We start from the raw sequence: 20,070 nt of genomic DNA, 5'->3' as shown, positions 1-20,070 counted from the left end.
GGACCACATCAAGAGAATAGAGCTGACTGGAATGTCCTCACCGGAACTCATGAAATTTAGCCCCAGTTGTGAGGTATTCGAGGGTGGAAATAATCCAACTTCAGTATTAAGAGGTGGGACCTTGGGGAAGTAATTAGGATTAGATAGGTCATCAGGGTGAGGCCCCCATGACCGAATACTTATGACTTGATGAGAAGAGGGAGCAAGACCAGGTGGACACATGCTCTTGCCCTAACCTCGTGACACCCTGAGCCACTGCAGGATTCTGCAGAATCCCCCAGCAAGAAAGCTCTCACCAGATGCAGCCCCTTGACTTTAGACCTCCAGAACCATACGCTACATACATCTCTATTCTTTATCAATTACCCTGTTTTTAGTATTCATTACAGCAACAGAAAATGAACTAAGATAGGCAGACATCCAAACCAAAGTGCGACTCTTCGGCCAAGAAGAACCAGAATAGTTTATGGACAGAGCTCCATAGTCAACGCCGTGAACGCAGAGTGTGAGATGGTTCGCTCGCACTTAAAGGTGGGCTGCAGAGGAGCAGATTACACCTGAAGGTCAGAAGACAGCAGCAGCAAAGAGGCATGAAGGACACTGTCAGTGGAAGTGAGAACCTGGAAAGAATTTGGGGTTTGTGTTTGGAAATTCTAATGGCCTCAAAGTGGCAACAAGTGTGGCAGTTACATCGCTGGACTCCCACGTGGCTGACTGCATTTTGAGTCCCAGACCTAGTGGCTTGAGAATCACACCGGGTGCATGTGCATGCATGCCTGGGATCCCGGGAGGAGAATAGAAGAGAGGGGATTGTGGTATGGCCATTTCCCCTGCAGGGGGTGGCGGTGATTTCTCACTTTCCCTCTGTCTATGTCTCTCTCCCTCTCTCCTATGAACACACACACATTTTAAGGCAAAAACCTCTTTGACAAAAAAAAAAAAAAAAAGAAAAATAACCCTTGTAATCCAACTGCTATGGTTTGGATACCGATTTGTCCCCAGAGGCTCCTATATTGGAATTAGATCTCAGTGAGCAGTGATCAGATATCTCCCAAAGTTCATGCGTCAGGATTTAGCTGTATTGTAAAGGATAACTTGGTTCCTTCACGATGTCCCCGGGCCCTCGAGTGTGATGAAGTCATTAAGTCAGGCCTCTACGATTAGGGCCTGGTGAGTTTATAAGAAGAGTAATGAGGGACCAGCAGTTGCCACAATGGCTATGTCACTGGACTCCCATGTAGTCAACTGTGATTCAAGTGCTGGACCCGGTGGCTTAAACTCACACCTGGCGCATGTGCGTGCGTGCCCAAGATCCCGAGAGGAGAACAGAGGAGAAGGGATTGCGGCAAGGCCATCCCCCCTGGGGGGTGATTTCTCACTTTCTGTCTCTGTCCTTCTGGTGAGTGCATGTGCCTTATAGCAAAAACCTCTAAAAAAAAGGGGGGGGGGAGAAAAAAGAAGAGTAACAGACTGGAAGACAGAGAAACGCAAGGACACAGAGCACGTTCTTCTCCGACCGAAGTTCTGCCCCCTCCATTGGTGATGCCTCCAGAGTGCGTAGTCACCAGGACTGTTTTCTTTATAAATCACCCAGTCTCGGGTATTTCTGTAATGTACTAAGAAACCATCTTTTTAATGAAATAATAATAATAATAATGACTAGTTCTTCAGTGTTAGTGAGTAGAAAAGGGAGATGATATGACAAATAATATGACTCAGGCAGATGAAGAAAAGTTTAGATTCTCCAGAAGAAAATGTGCCCTTATGGAGAATAATATTTTTAAAACGCTCCTCGGGATTCACCACCTCCCTGTCTAGCCTATTACAGCGCTTAATCACCTTGAGGCTCAGAGACATAATCAATAACATGATTTTGTACATTTAAGGCCAATTATTCTTTCTCAATCTTGAATACACATCAAATAAGGGTGTTTAGCATCCTGTTCATTTCCAGAAGTTACGCTACACAGATACCATGAAATCTATTTAATTGCATCCTGAAACACTAACAGTATACGTGTTGATGGCATTTCATGATGGCAGTACTATTCCATAAAAAGGAACAACTCCTAAAACCGATTCGCAAAAAACTCAATATGATACATTTTATAGATAGAATCTCTTTGTCTACCTTCTAGGCTCAGTATAGTCCTGAGTATTGATCTTTAGGGACTTCAAATTCTTTTAATGTATCAATAAAGAACTTTTGAACTGATTCTAATTTCCTAGCTAGAAGGAACTATTGCTCGAAATTTAAATACATTGGTGCATTTTAATGAGTCAATTCAATTTTTTATATGAATTCAGCAAAAAGATTTTTATCACCAGGAAATGTTCTAATCTTTTCATACCCTTTGCTTATTCATTTATCCAGCAACTACTTATAACTTGGCAAGTTCTTTGGAAAGAACCCAGGTACGATGGTCAGTGATGGAAGCCATTGCTGGCTCATGTAACTGACAATACAGCGTACCCAGTGTGACATCGGGCACTGTGCCAGCGAGGTACACCTGTTTTGTTTTTGTTTTTGTTTTTTGGGGGGTTTTGGGTTTTTTTTATGTGACCTCCCTATTGGGTGGTTAATATTACCATCATCTCTAATTTACAGGTGGAGAAAATGAAACTTAAAGAAGTAACGTAGGGGGCCAAACATGATGCTCTGTTAGGCAGTCCCATGAGAAAGTTCTTATCTGGAGACCTCCCTGAATACACCAGGCATGTGCAGGGGGCTAGCTGGAGGCTGGGGGTGGGTTGTGACATCTAGACACTTGCAGGTGCTGTCTCTCTATCTCTGTCTTTCTATCACTCTCTAACTCTGTCTCTTTCTATGTGTCTCTCACTCATGGTAGAAGTAAATAAACAACGTTTAAAGAAAAGAGGGACCAGCATATGGCATAATGGTTATGTCTCTGGACTCCCACATAGTTGATCAATTCCCAGACCTGGTAGTTTCAAACTCATGCCAAGTGTGTGTGTGTGCATGCCCAAAATCCCAAGAGGAGAACAGTGGAGAAGGGATTATGGCATGACCCTCCCCCCTGGGGAGTGACTTCTCACTCTCTATTTTTCTCTGTCTTTCCAGAGAGTGCACATACCCTACAGCAAAAATCTCTCCCTAAAAAAAATTATAGCTAAGAAGTGGAAGAGTCAGGAGGCAAGATTCAAGCCTAATTTGGCCACCTCTAGAACTCAAGCTCTTGAACACAATGCTATAGTATTTCTAATACACTATATATGTTAAGGAATCACAAGTACAATAAATAAAATTGAAAGGAAATCTAAGACATCCATTCTTGCAGAAGGGAAGAGGATACTGTCATGACCTTGACATTTTAGCTAAACAGGATGTAGCCAAGGAAATCTGGACAGTTGAGGGGATTGTGCAGCTAAGCAGAGGTAAAGCCAGAGACTCTGAAAGATCAGGACTATATGGCTATATGGCTACAGCCTAAAGTGGAGGGTGATGGTGGACATGGTGTGGTAAGACACAGGCTTACCTGTGAACTTGGTCAATTACACAAGACTTTATCCTAAATGCAAAGGCACACAGTCCTAGCACCTAAACACGGCTTGTCTGTACTATTCTTTCTTGAATATTTTTGTAGTTTTAATTATTATACTATTTCAACTTTGAGTAGTATAAATTGAATGAGTAGAATGGCTTTATTCCTTTTTTAATATACTAAATAAAGTCATGACTTGGTTTCCTTGGCTCTTTTTTATTGAAATATTAGTATCTCGTGATGACTACTAATCTCCCTACTTGGTTAGCGCCTTCGTGGTGATGTTATGTGTGACTAGGTTCGCAGAAGTGAAACCAAGATCCCTGTATTACCAGGACCTGGTGTTATGGCACGGCTGGATTTCTACTGACCCTGGCCATGCTCTGCTTTCATGAGTGTAAGTGTACTCACCCGCTCAGCTCCTTGCTTTCTTATGATATAGTTTACCAAAACCAGATGGACTTGTGTGAAAGACTGTCCTCCAGAAACTTCACAGAAATAACATCTTACTTCTGCTCAGCCCTGAGATTCTCCAGCATCAGTTCAATGGATGGATTAGAGACATCCAGTTCTCCCACCTCTTCCTGTCATGCTTTTCCCATAAAGACCGAGTCCCTCCTGTTCAGAGAGACAGTTTTTGGAGAGTCTTGAGCTCTGTAGTTCTCTCAGACAACTTTCCAATAACAAACACTCCTCCGTGAAAATCCCAGTCATCTTGACTTTGGGTCTGAGTGACAAGCTATTAAACCCAGCTTTGGGTGACAGAAGTATTTGATAGGAAGGGGATTCTGGCATTTCCAGTGACTTGACAGCATAGACATTATAAGCAGATATGCTGCACTTTAACGCCTGGCCAGCAGGTGGGGACCCAGCTCCTGGCAGTGACAGACCAGGAGCCTATTCACCTGTGCAGCCCAGAGTCTGTGCTTCCACTTCTAAGAGGCAGCTCCTTCGAGGGACTAGTTTTTAATAAAGATCTGTTGCATCGAAATTAAAGATATTAAACTGGCTCCACGGTCTGGTATTTGAGGCGGCCAGATCCCAGATGGCCCACTACACTAGTGGAGATCCAGGCCAGCAGCTTGAGAAACACACCAGGCATGTATATGTGTGTGCCCAAAATCCTGAAAGAGGAAGAGATGAAGAAGGGATTGTGGTGTGACCAGGCCCCGTGGAGGGTGCTTCCTCCTTTCCCTCTGCTTCTGTTTCTCGGTCTCCTTCTGGTGAGTAAACACACCCTTTAACACAAAACATATAGATACAAGAGCAAACTTTTACATCAATTTTTAAAAATAGCATATGGAGAACATGTATAGCCTCTTCATTAGCATTTGCAGCTTCCCCAGATAACATTGTGGAAAGAACAGTGGTTCTTGAATCCACTGAAATAGTCATTCTAAAGAATATTTAGCTTTTTTTTCTTAAATTTTATGAGAAAGCTTGCCTGTTCACTTAAAATATTAACACGCTGGGACCAGCAGATGGCATAATGGTTACATTGCTGGATTCCCAATAGCCAACCACAGTTCAAATCCCAGACCTGGTGGCTTAAAACTCACCCTGGGTGCATGTGCATGCATGCCCAAGATCCTGAGAGAATGGAAGAGAAGGAATTACAGTATGGCCATCCCCTTGAGGGGGTGAGGGTGATTTCAACTTTCTGCTTCTCTGTCTCTCTGGTGAGCATGTGTGCCCTATAGCAAAAATGTCTTTTAAATCTATATGTATATGTATACATGTGTGTGTGTGTGTGTTAACATGCCGAGGGAAAAAAACATGTATGAACCATGGCACCATCCATGTTATACCGACATGGTCCCTCTATTTCCTGATTGCATGTGAACTACTACACATGGAGTAGACACCACTGGGAGGTGGGAGGGCATATGATTAGACACTGACACAATGAGAAACCAGCAATCAATCATTTTACATCATTTGAAACTTCAACATATGAATTGGGACTAGTTTGTCTATTTTGTGACAGAAAGCCTTATAACAATGTCTTTAAAACCTTAGAAGTTGGAACCAATATATGCATAATGTTTACATCGCTGGACCCCCACGTAGTCGACCATGGTTCAAGTCCTAAACCTGGGGACTTACACCTCACGCTGCGCATGTGTGTGCGTGCCCAAAATCTCAAGAGATGGAGGAGAAGGGATTGTGGCACGGCCATCCGCCCGGGGGATGATTTCTCGCTTTCTGTCTCTCTGGCAAGTGCACGTGCCATATAGCAAAAAAATCTCTCTTCAAACCCTAGCACAGCAGTTTGAATCCTGACCCCAGCAGCTTGAAAAACACACTGGGTGTGTGTGTCACAGGACGGAGAAATGGAGTAGAAGGAATTGCCCCAACAGGGAGTGCTTTCTCCCTCTCTGTCTCTCTCTCTTGTGTGTGTGTGTGTGTGTGTGTGTGTGTGTGTGTGTATCTGGTGAGTGCATACACTCTCTGGCAATTAAAAGTTAACACATAAAAATAAAATACAATAAAACATTACAAGTTTGACTTTTACTTCAAAGTCCGTGCCCTGGAGCCTTCAACCACGATACCCTGCTGTCCCAAGTCGGGCCATGATTCATGCCATGGCTCAAGGTCCAGCCCCATAATGTCATCCAGGCTTCAGTAAAGAGGGCAGCAAACAACTGTGCCCCTCCGTTAGGCGGCCTTCTGGAATTCTCCACACAGCACATCAACTTACCTCTCAACAGTCAGCTCTTCCATCACCTCACTGGACTATGAGGGGCCAGCGGCATGTGCCCAGCTACAGATGGAGGCTCCTGTTTGCTGCCGGGGAGGAAGAATGAACTTCTGGATGCAAGAAGCACCCTTGGCATGGCCTCCTTGATAGGATGACGGGGCGAGGACACTTACTGGATGACCATGAACTTGCGGCCTGAGCCGAGTTCTCACGGCAACGATTCGGACCAAAGGAGGATGGGTCTCAAATTTGGAAACTTTGAAGGTGGGACCCCCAGAAATGAGAGACTTCCTTGCTCTGGGGCGGAGCGATAAACAAGGCGCACAGTCTGCTGGCACTCCCACCTGGCTTGAACAGAACAAGGGAAGGGCAGCAAGTTGAGGTCGTAATGCCGGCCCTGGAGGACTGGGGGCAGTCAGTGATCATGAGGCCATTGGGACAGCTGGGGTGAATGAGGGAATTGCTATCAATAAAGCTAGGGTAAATAAAAAAGGTAAAGACCAGGCCTGGAAAATAGGCTTTGTTGGGACCAGCAGATGGTGCAATGGTTATGTTGCTGGACTCCCACGTAGTTGACCACAGCTCGAGTCCCAGACTGAGTGTCTTAAAACTTATGCTGGACGCATGTGCATATGTGCTCAAAATCCCAAGAGGAGAATGGAGAAGGGGTTCTGGCATAGCCTTCCCCCCTGGGATGGGAAGGGGGTGATTTCTTGCCTTCTGTCTCTCTGGCACGTGCATGAGTCCTATAGCAAAAAGAAAAGAAAAGAAACTAGGCCTTGTCCTGGTTGCTGGGAAACACACAGGGGAGTCCTGACCAAGCCGAATCACCTTCCAGAGTCAAGATTCACACTCACAGCCCTGGGTGGTTCAGATCCCAGGCCCTCCACTCCCAAAGAAGTTCTTTAGTTCTGCAATGGAGGTGAAAGGAAAAATAGAAGTCTCAAGGAGAGAATTTTTTTAAATTTTGGTTGGAACAATTTTTCCCATTTAAATCCTCTTAAATAAACTTCTAAAACACAAAACATGCTTTTTGTGATAAATTTATTCCAAGGGTACACAATAAGTTTTTCAAAAAGTCATGGAAAAGCATGTAGTGAAAAAACTAAGTATGCATTTCAAACATGTTTGTACCAAAATAAATTTGTACTTTAATTCTTTTTTCCACAAACTTTTTGAAGTCCTATCACTTCAAGACAAAACTTGGTTATTCTTCAGGGCCTCTGTCCCCCAGTGCACCTCCAAGGCGCCCACTGTCAGCTTCCTGATGTACAGTACACGCCCTTCCCTTCCTCTCCTCACACACCCACAATCATCTGAGGGGACTTCAAAAGTTTGCGGAAAAATTAAATTAGAGCATGAAGTTTATTTTAGTGCCCAAAAAAATGTATTTTTAGCCATTTTATTCCAGAGGGTGCATATGTTCTCCAGAGACAGACAGAGAGAGGAAAAGTGAGAAACCACCCTGAGGAAGGATGACCATGCCGCAATCACTTCTCCTCCACTCTCCTCTCAGGATTTGGGGCATGCACACACTCGTGCCTAGCGTTATTTTCAAGTCACGAGTCCAAGACTTGAATTGTAGATTCGGAACCACAGATCCAGTGCCTTAACCACCATGCCACTTGCTCGTCTAGGGCAAAATATTTTGTAATCTATGCATAGACTTTTCATAATACACATTTTCCATAAATTATTTTTAAGTCTCCCCTTCATGTTCAAATATATATGTACATAGAAGGCCTGTTGTCTGCTAGGGTTTTGGGGGTGGGTTTTGTCTGGCAAAAAAAGATCTGATGAGCCAGCAGGGGGTTAAGGTGCTGGATCGCACATAGTGGACTCTGCAGTTCAAGTACTAGACCTGGTGGTCTGAAAAATGTGCTGGGCACTTGTTCATGCATGCCCAAAATCCCAAAAAGAGACTAGAGGAGGAGGGATTGCGGCATGGCTATCCCCCAGGAAGGGAATTTCTCACTTTCTCTCTCTCTCTCTCTCTCTTTCTGTCTCTCTCTTGCTCTGGTGAGAACATCTACCCTATGGCAAATAAATAAATAAATAACATGTTTTAATTGGATTTGATTATAAATATTATCTTATACTGATTTTTGAAGTCTATCTGAGTCAAGCCACAGTGGAGCAGCAGGAGCTCAGTGCTCCATGACGCAGAAGCCATATGGGAAGCTCCCAGGTTTGTGAGTGGAGGTCTCTTTGCATGTGAGGCACATGTACACATACCTGTGATGCTGGTTGGAAGAGGCTGGGGGTTTCCCTCTCTCCTTCTCTTTCTCAGATGATATAAATAAACAAAATGTTTTAAATCAAACAGCAGGTCTTGAACGTACCTCCGTGTGAGTAGATTCAGATATGACTCACCCTCCCATGCTTAATATTCCACAGCGTATGTATTCACCCTTTCATCTAGTAAGCCAGCTCTGTGCTGGTGGAAGTCCGGGAGCTCATTCGACAGTCAGCTGTGTCAGGCTCTCCTTCTCTAAGGAACAGCTCCAAGTACAAGTTCATATGCTGAATCTGAGAAACCCCGAAGTTCCTCCTGCCTCCCTTAGTCTGGGAGTCTTAACAGAATCCAGTATTCCGCTGAGAATCTGACAAGAGGCCATGAAAGGGTGTGAACGCATTCATTCTGTGACAGCACAGACCATTTAGAAATGGGAGCTGCGAAGACTTCACCCAAATGCTGAGGAGAACACATGGCTGAGGTAAACATCTAGCTTCCCATGGAACTAAGCATTACGCTGATTAAGACGGCAGTTCTGTGTTTTCAGTCTGCGTAGACATCTTTGTGTTGTCAAGAGGAGAAAAACCACCTACAATACCTCCAGGAAAGATTACCAGATACATTTAAAAATTCCTAGTCATATAATCTATAAATAACTAACAAGCCATCATAACACAGGGCTCTTGGCCACTGATGGCCCACAGCTGTGCCTGCGCTCCAGCATGCCAGGCTTTCTAATGAGCCTCATCTGTAACTGCCTCCCATCCTGAGTGCCCCATTAGCCAGCAACTACACCTTCCCTGGTGGTGCCAGGCCCCTTCCCATGGCCTGGGGAATCCTCTCTAGCAGCCTGACAAGGCTTTAAGGCTTCATTTTTCAAACACTTGAGGTACCTTCCTTTTTGAAATCCTCACGACTACTCTTCGCAGTAGTTGTTAAGCGTCTGTTATGTGCCCAGACATTGGGGACAGGAAGGAAGTGTTGAGTCATGGCCCTGAAGAGGTTTATGTTCCACTTAGGAAGCTCCGATCAAAATAGAAAACAAAATAGCAGGCCGAGCTGGCATAAGATTTAATTAAATCATGTAGCAGTAGCTGAAAGGGCAAGCTGAGAGTAAAGAAATGGAAGATTTTCAAATGAAGCAAAGGGCTGGGTGGGACAGTGGGAAAGGGCGATGCTCAGTGGGTGTGACCCGCATAGGGAGGGCTGGGTTCGTGTCCAGAGACCTCCCTGAGTATAAGGAGCTAAGATCCCAACAGGATGAAGAAGGGACGGCGGCGTGACCGTGCCCAGTGGGGGAGGGCTGTCTCCCTCCCCCTCTGCCTCTCTCTGGGGAGTACATGTGCCTTCTACAATTAAAAAAGGAAGGGAAAAAAAGATAACGCTGTGCGCTCAAGCTTTATTCGGCTCCTTTGCTTCCAAACCACAGCAGTGACAGAGGTTCACAATTTAAACCGACAAATTCGTCCTCTGTGGAACTGGAGGCAGAAGAGTAACTGTCATCCCCTTCCAAAAAAAAAAAAAAATTAAAGACGTATGTAGCCTATGAAGCAAACATCTGTGAGTTTTGTTTTGTTTTGGTTGCACAGAAGTTCAATCTCCTTCTTACTTTGCAGAGACCAAACATCTGGGCCACTGGACCCAGGAGAGCAGTTAAAGTGGAGGATGGTTACAATTTCCCCGGTTCCTCCTAGCCAAAGCGTGACCATGTGATCTGACTTTGCCGACTGAGCGCTCCTGACCTGAGATGTGACCCTGAGAGCTATGTAGACCTCAGGAGGCAGGTGGTTTCTGAGAGCGTGGTTGGCACAGAGCAGGTGGCCAGGGTCAGGGTGTCAGCAGATCGCGTGGCTCCCACGTTCCCTCGGTTACTGCCCATTTTCCAAGTCCAGGAATCTGGACTTTCCGATGATGCATTTATCTTCTACTTACAGTAACCGGAATTGGTTTCTACTGCAGCAAACAAGCATCCAGACAGGCCCAGTGTACTCAAACAAGGACAGAAGTGAGCCCAGAAGCAAGTAACAGGGTTCGCTGAGCAGAGGTAAGGAAAACAGCACAGCCTACTTCGACTCCTGGCTTCCTTGCACAGCTCAGCCCTGTCAATAAACAGTAGGGGCTGTGTGTGCACAGTCACTGCCCCTTTGTCACCTGGAGTCCGAAGCAGAGCCCACACACTGCAATGTGATCAGGTGGAGAAGACAGATGCAGGAGAAGGTGGCGTGAAGATGAGGCTCAGGGTGGAGGGATGTGGCCACAAGCCAGGGCAGCAACTGCCAGAAGCCAGAAGAGACAAAGGATGGATTCCTCTTCCCTAGTGCAGCTTCGCAGACACGCGACATTGGGCTTGTGGCCCTCACGACTCTGAGGGAATAAACCTCTGGTTTGTGGTAGCTTGTTATGTTGGTCCCGGGACATTAATATACCCAGTGGTCCTGCTCTCAGGTATACACCCAAGTACAGTGAAAAATCCGTGCACCTACAAGTAGAACACAAATATTTTTAGCAGCTTTATTAGAAATGGCCAAAAACTGGAAAAACATCAAATGCCCCTCTATTACAGAAATGCCCCTCAAATATACTGTGATACCTCCATACAATAAAATACTGCTTAGCAAGAGAAAGAAATAAACTATCAACCCAGCTAACAGCTTGGATGACTCTCAGATATATTGCAGAAAATGAAAGGAGCCAGGCTCAAAATACCACAGGCACCAGGGGTCTTCAACACGTTCATGAAAAATGTATATTATGAAAAAATTATGCATGAATTTCAAGAGTTTTTGCACTGCAATAAACTCATACTCAAATTCCATTTCTCCACAAACTTTGGAAGTCCACTTGTGTTATATGAGCCTATTTACGTGACAGTCTGGAAAAGGCAAACCTTTAGGGCCTGAAAATAGAAGTAGCTACTGAGAGCTGGCACTGGGGAAGAGGCGACTCTGAAAGGGCACACGGAGGAATCTATCGGGTAGGTGCTGCAATCGTTCCGTGTCGTGGTCTGTGTCGTGATCACGGTGATGGGTTTGTAGTGATGCTTCAGAAAGTATGAATTGTATCATATTTCAACTAACAATCAATTTTAAAATTAAAAACAAAGAAGAGTACCTTGATAAATTGTCAAATGGAAGCTGAGCCCAAGGTAATCAGAAAGAAGTGCCTACCCTGCGATCAAGATGGACCTTGACCTCAGAGAGATCATTGAGGATAAGGATACATTAATCTTATTGTCGTTCAATGCCATTAACCAAAAATATTTATTGAAGGATAAAGCTTGTATGAGATATTCTAATAATGGGAAAAAGCATCTTAAAAGAAATAGTTCGTAGACCAGCAGTTAGTGTAATGGCTATGTCGCTGAACTCTCATGTAGTCGACCACGGTTCAAGTCCCGGATCCGGTGGCTTAAACTCACGCCAGGCACGTGTGTGTGCGTGCTCAAGGTCCCGAGAGGAGAATGGAGGAGAAGGGACTGTGATGTGGCCATCCCCCCTGGGGGGTGATTTCTCGCTTTTTATCTCTCTGTCTCTCTCTGTCTTTTCTGGCGAGCCCACGCACCCTATAGCAAAAACCTCTTCAAAAAAAAAAAAGAAAGAAAGAAAAAAGAGAGAGAGAGAAAGGAAGGAAGGAAGGAAGGAGGGAAGGAAGGAAGGAAAGAAGGAAGGAAGGAAGAGAGAAAGACAAAAGAGTTCTTGGGCTGGCCTGAGAATGCAGTGGTTAAGTTCTGTGGATCAGGAACCGGATCCCATGTAGCTGGCCTCTTGTCAAATCCTGGCCCTAGAGGCGTGAGAAAAACACCAGGCACATGCGCTGATGTGCCCAGAATCCTGATGGGAGGAGAAATGGAGAAAGTTCAGAAATAGGAGGAAGTTCAGAGAAAGCACCCCAACTGCCCTACAGTGCTTTCTCTCTAACAGTACATGCCCTCTGGGGCAGGGGGAGGGGAAGAAGAAGGAGAAGGACGAGGAGAAAAAGAAGAAGGGAAGGAAGATGCATGAATTTCAAGAGTTTTTGCACTGCAATAAACTCATACTCAAATTCCATTTCTCCACAAACTTTGGAAGTCCACTTGTGTTATATGAGCCTATTTACGTGACAGTCTGGAAAAGGCAAACCTTTAGGGCCTGAAAATAGAAGTAGCTACTGAGAGCTGGCACTGGGGAAGAGGCGACTCTGAAAGGGCACACGGAGGAATCTATCGGGTAGGTGCTGCAATCGTTCCGTGTCGTGGTCTGTGTCGTGATCACGGTGATGGGTTTGTAGTGATGCTTCAGAAAGTATGAATTGTATCATATTTCAACTAACAATCAATTTTAAAATTAAAAACAAAGAAGAGTACCTTGATAAATTGTCAAATGGAAGCTGAGCCCAAGGTAATCAGAAAGAAGTGCCTACCCTGCGATCAAGATGGACCTTGACCTCAGAGAGATCATTGAGGATAAGGATACATTAATCTTATTGTCGTTCAATGCCATTAACCAAAAATATTTATTGAAGGATAAAGCTTGTATGAGATATTCTAATAATGGGAAAAAGCATCTTAAAAGAAATAGTTCGTAGACCAGCAGTTAGTGTAATGGCTATGTCGCTGAACTCTCATGTAGTCGACCACGGTTCAAGTCCCGGATCCGGTGGCTTAAACTCACGCCAGGCACGTGTGTGTGCGTGCTCAAGGTCCCGAGAGGAGAATGGAGGAGAAGGGACTGTGATGTGGCCATCCCCCCTGGGGGGTGATTTCTCGCTTTTTATCTCTCTGTCTCTCTCTGTCTTTTCTGGCGAGCCCACGCACCCTATAGCAAAAACCTCTTCAAAAAAAAAAAAGAAAGAAAGAAAAAAGAGAGAGAGAGAAAGGAAGGAAGGAAGGAAGGAGGGAAGGAAGGAAGGAAAGAAGGAAGGAAGGAAGAGAGAAAGACAAAAGAGTTCTTGGGCTGGCCTGAGAATGCAGTGGTTAAGTTCTGTGGATCAGGAACCGGATCCCATGTAGCTGGCCTCTTGTCAAATCCTGGCCCTAGAGGCGTGAGAAAAACACCAGGCACATGCGCTGATGTGCCCAGAATCCTGATGGGAGGAGAAATGGAGAAAGTTCAGAAATAGGAGGAAGTTCAGAGAAAGCACCCCAACTGCCCTACAGTGCTTTCTCTCTAACAGTACATGCCCTCTGGGGCAGGGGGAGGGGAAGAAGAAGGAGAAGGACGAGGAGAAAAAGAAGAAGGGAAGGAAGGAAGGAAGGAAGGAAGGAAGGAAGGAAGGAAGGAAGGAAGGAAGGAAGGATTTTTTGTTCTTTTTTTTTTTTGGAGAGGTTTTTGCTATAGGACGCGTGCGCTCGCCAGACTAACAGAGAGAGACAGAGAGATAGAAAGCGAGAAATCACCCCCCAGGGGGGATGGCCACGCTGCAATCCCTTCTCCTCCATTCTTCTCTTGGGATCTTGGGCACCTACGCACACGCGCCAGGCGTGAGTTTAAGCCACTGGGTCTGGGACGCGAACCGTGGTCGACTACGTGGGAGTCCAGCGACATAGCCATTATGCTAACTGCTGGTACCGGATTTTTTGTTCTTAAGACACTAAAGACCTACAGAAAATTCATAAGAAGTAGGACACAAGTATGTCATTTTGGCAAGTTGGAGAAAATATGCTATCAAATTTGCTCCTGACTTACTTTTTACTTTCCCCTATAACTACTTTTCTTCTGTCTTTGTTGCTTTATCGATCTTTCTTTCTTTTTTATTCTTTCATTCTCTTTTTCTATTTCTCTTTTTTTCTTTAAAAAAAAAAAAAAGGTGTGCAGCATAGTATTTAAGAAAAAGAGCTTAGAAGTAACAAAATGAAGCCAGGCTGTGCCACTGTGGTAACACGACTGAGCCCACATGGAAGGTCCCAAGCTGCATCCAGAGACCCATCTAAACACGTGGAGTATGCACGTGAGCCCCTGACCCCGGCCAGCTGAGATGGGGTATATGCAGTGTGAAGACCCTTTTTGGGGATGCCTCTCTCTCTCTCTCAGAAAAAAGATGAAACAACCAGACCAAATATTTAAAAAGGCAGGAAGATTCAAGTAAAGGAGAACTTGGAAGAGAGAAGAACAACTCCCCTCCAAATGGATCGAAGTTGGTGAGTTCTAAACACCGCAGAGGATCCAGTAATTCTAAGTATAAAAATAGAAAACAGAAAAAAAAAATGTAACATCTATGAATGCCGTAAACTGAGAAAAAGGTATTAGGTTGCTCTCTTCCCAAATAGGACTTAGATTTAGTAAAACATTGGAGGAAAATGAACATAAATGCTACATAAATAAAATAAAATAAGGACGCATTTTATCATATCACCCCCAAGAACAAGAACTTCCCAGCATATCAAAATTCTCATTCTACTGCCTAAACAAAGTGAACGAAGATGAAAAGCAGTGACGAGTGGCCAGGACCACATGATTCCAAGGAGATGAGCTCACAACCCTTCACAGATCACAGAGTTTGAAAAAGATAAAAGATTGGAGTTACATAGTCATAGTTCTATGTAATCATGTTATTTGCTAGTCAAACTGCCACAGAATTTTGGTTTGCTAGGAAAAAAATATTTCCCTTCTTTTCACCGGACAGAAAAACAATGTTTTAATAAATATGAATACTGTGTCTAGATAGTGCTTCCATTACCAAGAATATGTGATTGCTTTTGTTACCAATAAATCAAGGTTAATAGTTAAAAAATAAATAAATAAAAACTGTTGAGGATCTTATGTGACTAAAAAGAACAAGCAAACACAATATACAGCTTATCAATCTTGACGAGTCTTGAAGTTAATCATATCCTACAGTCAATAGAAAGAGGAATAAAAAAATTGTTATTCGAACTTGATTGTGAGCAAGAAGCTCTGGTTGTAAAGGTGGAAAGTGGTGAGATCTTGAGAAGAAGGGTAAGCAAGGGAATTCTGAGCATAGATACTCTTGACTTTAGACAAAAATAGGCACAGCCCTGTGGCTGGAGGTTCTAAAAAGAAGATGGTTTCAAAGAAGTAAGTGACGCAAAAAATAAGTTCACAATAGCACAAAAAGTATAAAGAAATGCAAGGGTATATATTGAAAAATAAGTAATTACACAAATTGCCCTCTGGTAGTCTCAGTTTAACATTGGGAAAGTCGTGACGTATTTTTATATGCAAAAACGCATCATGACTTTTCCGATGACCCAACAAAATATTTGTGAAAGATGAAAGAAATTGGCAAATACCAAAAAAAAAGGGGGGGGGGCATGCTATAGAATAAAATTCTATGTAAGCTGAGCCAGCAGGTAGTGTGGTGGTAAAGCCACTGGATCCCACATAGCCAATTCTGTGGTTTGAGTTCCAGATCTGGTAGCTTGAAAAACACATGGGGCACGCGTGCATGGGTGCCTAAAATGCTGAAAGAGGACTGTGGTGTGGCCATTTTTCCCGGGAGTGCTTTCTCACTCTCTTCTACCAGATCTCTTTCTGTCCTTCTCCTATGGAAAAATTAAAAAAAAAAAAAAGCTAGATGACTCTTCTTCATTGAGGTGCTAAATGCTAAATGAGATGATGGTACCCAGAACAAGGACAAGGTGTTAATCAGGATTATCCAGAGAAATGGCACCTCCAGGAGATAGATATAGATATAGATCACACACACACACATCTATCCATTTAGATATAAAGAGATTTATAATGTGACTCAGCCATTATGGAAGTTGAAAAGTCCCATGCTCTGCCATCTGTAGGCTGGAGTACCAGGATACCTGTGGTGTGGTCCAGTCCAGGCCCAAGGGCCTGGGACATAGGAGAGCCAATGGTGTGAGTTCCAGCCTGCATGCTGGAAAACACTCATGTCTCAGCTGAAAAGCAGTCAGGCAGAGGGAGAACATGCTCCCTTGCCCACCTGTCATTCTAGTCAGCCCTCCACTGAAGAAGAAAGGGCCTTCTGCTTTACTCTGTCCATTGATTTCAATGCTAATCTTGCCCAGAAACACCGTCAGAGAAACACCCAGAATGTTAAGCCAGATATCTGGGCAGCCTGTGGTACAGTCAAGTTGGCATAAAAGTAACCAAGGCAGACAATGAAAGGGCCCCTCTAAATAGACAGGTGAGGGACAGACCCTGCTCGGGCTGGTGACATGATGATGAGCAGTGTGTGGCAACAGGAAGGGAGCAAGTTCTAGGCAGAGAGAGCTGGGATCAAACCGACCCTGTATTCCTGTTAACATGACCTCGAATAAGCTCCTCAACTCAAGGAGCTTCATCTCTGTTTCTTTATAGAAATGCAACTACTTCATGTATTTTGTAATAGAGATAAATTCTATCTCATAAGATTTTTACAACTGTCATGTTTACAAAAAACTTCATGAGGATACCCATGAAATAAGTGGATATTCAACATTTAGTAACAGAGCATTAAATAACAAATTTTAATAGCAAGTCTAAACATTTAATAACAGAGCAAAACCAACGCTTTAAATTTAATTTCATTTTTCATTAGTAAATGTCTTACAACTTAAAGTGTGAATAAACCATCTTCAAAGGAATTGATGCTTAAGATATTTGTCAAAACATGGTAATTTTAAATTGTTTTTGATGTCTTCAAATCTCCAGGTCCAGATGTATTAGAATTTATAATTAATAATATTCAAAACCTTTTAGACGGACATCTAGGGACCAAAACCTACAAGGGAAACTTGGATAAATATCTTAATGTTCAATAAGGAGCAGAGGCGAATTCTGCAAACATCAGATCAATGAAGAAAGAAAATATAGATATCAAGTATTAAGTGAATCATTTTAACATGTAAAAACCTTGCTTAGAAAATTCTAGCTTTGTTAGCCAAGGTTTGTGATCACTTAGAGAAGAAAAAGGTGGTCTTCCAAAACCAGTGTCAACTTGTCAAAAATGGCTCGTAGTCATCTCAATTCTTCTTTAGAAAACGCTAATGTAAGGAGGCTCTGGGAGGACTACATACCAAATCAGGGCAGCTAGGTAGGAGCACATAATATTCTTGGCCCCAGCAGGACAGCAGGAAGCTTACAGACAGGTGTCTGGAGATGAAGATGAGGGATGAAGAGGGACTTAAGGTGGGGGACGCCATGAAAAGAACTAGGCTATGAGGAGCCTGGGTCAGGGGTGGAAATGGGGGACAGTCACAGGGCTGGACAAGCAGCCTGGCTGGTTCCTAAGGTGGAGATGAGTGTGCAAAGGGTTACAGTCCCCAGACCACGAGGGAGTGAAGGAAACAGATGGCAGGAGATGCTGAATGAGGACACAGTTGCAAGAGGCCTCTGTGATCCCATAGGGAAGTCTGGAGCAAGGTGGCCCTTTAGAGGCACCCTAAACTGAGGCAGAGGTCTAGCCTCCGTTCTGTCCTCCATAGACCAGTCACTAGATATAAGCTGCATGCCAGGGAGGGTTGTGCCCGTAAATGATGTCACAGTCCCTCGGTAGAGGACAAAATAGCTGGTGATGTGGAGGTTAAGGAGGCTGGATCCCACATGACTGACTGGATGTTCGAATCACAGACCCAGGCACTTGGAAAACATGCAGGGCACATGAGTCCCAAATCCTGAAAGAATAGAAAAGAGATTGTGGAGTGACTGTTCCCTACCCTCCCCCCCCACCAAATGTGTTTACTCTCTCTCCCTTCCTCCAGCAAGTACACATGCCCTGTAACAAATTAAAAAAAAAATCTCTGTGCTCCACCAATTTATTCCTCCTCCCCCTACACACTCACACACACAGAGAGAGAGAGAGAGAGTAGAGAGAGAGAAGAGACACCCAGCTCTGTGCCTGTAGCAGCCAGAGAAGGACCACTTCTGTCCTGAAGAAGACTGGGCCCCGTGCTACAGCACCCACTGTATACAGCCTGATGGGGGCATCCTCACACCCAGGGATACTGCCAACAACCCTCCTAGACCACAGGCACCCTGGAATTAGACAACGCTGGCCATGGCAGCAAAGTCATGAACGTCTGCAGAGATCATCTCTTGGCTAGCTACTTGACCTCTTTGAGTTTCAGAATCTCGATATTTCTACAACACCCAGGGCGAAGATAAAAATTCATAAAGCGTAAAGCACCTAGCACTAAGCCTGGCATACAGCAGGTGCTTTAAAATGTTCATTTTCCTCCCTGTAGCTTCTAGAGAGGGTAGAACCTGCAAGAGGGAATCAAGTGACTTGGTGAGGGAGGGAAGTTGGATATAAGAGCTACCACGAGAATCTCTCTCCCCTCAAATAAGTGTTGAGCCATTGTAATGGGATTAAGAGGGTGAAATCTGCCCACTTATGGTGTTAAAAAGTGGGGCCTTTGAAAGGAGATGAGGATTAAGGTCATCGGGCCTGGGCCCTGTGATTTAGTTTTTTTTTTAAGAGAGTTTTTTTGGTATAGGGTGTGTTTTGGTATAGGGTCTCACCAGAGAGACAGAAAGTGAGAAATCACCCAGCAAGGTGATTTGTAGTCATACCACAGTCCCTTCTCCTCCATTCTCCTCTTGGGAGGAGAACTCACACATGCCTGGTATGAGTTTTAAGCTGCCAGGTCTGAGACTTAAACCATGGTGCACCACATGGGAGTCCAGCAACATAACCATTATGCTATCTGCTGATTCCTGTGGTTTACTCTTGGTGGGTTTATAAGGTGAGGGAGTGAGACAGAATTACTCAGGGACACGGATGGTCTGTTTGCCTCATGCCCTAGTTATGTGATACCTTGGAAATCTGCACGGCCCCATTAGAGCTGGCTTCTGGGTCTTGGATCACCACACCATGAACTGAATAAACTTCCATTCTTCTAAATTATGCAGATTCAAATATTTTGTTATTAGCAACCTAATGGACTAGAACATGAAGGCTTGAAATTAGGTAGGGTCCAAACAGCATTCAAAGCAGGACTCAACTGGCAGGACAAATGGGCCATGCCAACCTAATAACTAACTTGGGTTAAGTCCGGGAGATCTGCTAAAACTTAGGGAAATATCACATATCTCAACAGAGTTGTTAGTTAATTATGTTATTAAAAAGAAGGGACATCCACATGTTGGTGGTAAAAATCAGAGATCATCATAGCTTGGAATGATAGGGCAAGAAAGATTATAAACCTTAACTGAGGCCAGCTCAGTGGCATATGATAATGCAGCACTGTGCTAGAAAGGCCTCATTGCAGGTCCCAGGATCACTCCTGAGGTCTCCCTGTGTGTATATGAAACCGAGCAAGAACCCCCTAATGTATTTCCTAGGGTTCCTGAAATATAAAGTCCATTTACATTGTAATGGCCCAGAGTAAGGAGTAAGTCTTCACACTTTGGTTATGATAATGACCAACATGGACCATGAGTGAGGGCCATTTGACCTCTAAAACTCTCACTTAAAGGAAAGAAGGTTTTTGTTTCAATGTCTAAGATGTTTTTTAGGCTGGAAACTGCTGGTTGTGAGCTCAGAGACTCCAGGCTGAACGGTTCTAGACACCTAAAGAGGAATTTGATTATCTAAGGCCTCACCAATCAAGAATGTCCATGAGATAATCACGCCGCTTGAATCAATCACTGAACTGATCGTGCGCCTAGGACCTCTACCCCTAATTTTGTCCTTAAAAACGCATGTGGGGAACATCGCGGGGAGACTGGGTCTTCTCAGCA

The 20,070-nt window shown here is 44.1% G+C and overlaps 1 pseudogene; it reads right to left on the bottom strand.

Moving 5' to 3' along the window:
- Positions 1 to 19,222, bottom strand: part of LOC102474148 (uncharacterized) — a 56,659-nt pseudogene extending 37,437 nt beyond the window's left edge.
- Between the last annotated feature and the right edge of the window lie 848 nt (positions 19,223 to 20,070).

Source organism: Tupaia chinensis, unplaced genomic scaffold, assembly GCF_000334495.1.
Source record: "Tupaia chinensis unplaced genomic scaffold, TupChi_1.0 Scaffold000046_3, whole genome shotgun sequence".
NCBI classification, from domain to species: Eukaryota; Metazoa; Chordata; class Mammalia; order Scandentia; family Tupaiidae; genus Tupaia; species Tupaia belangeri.
The sequence above is the reverse complement of the archived record's forward strand: the minus strand, read 5'-3'. Positions and strand labels throughout refer to the sequence as shown.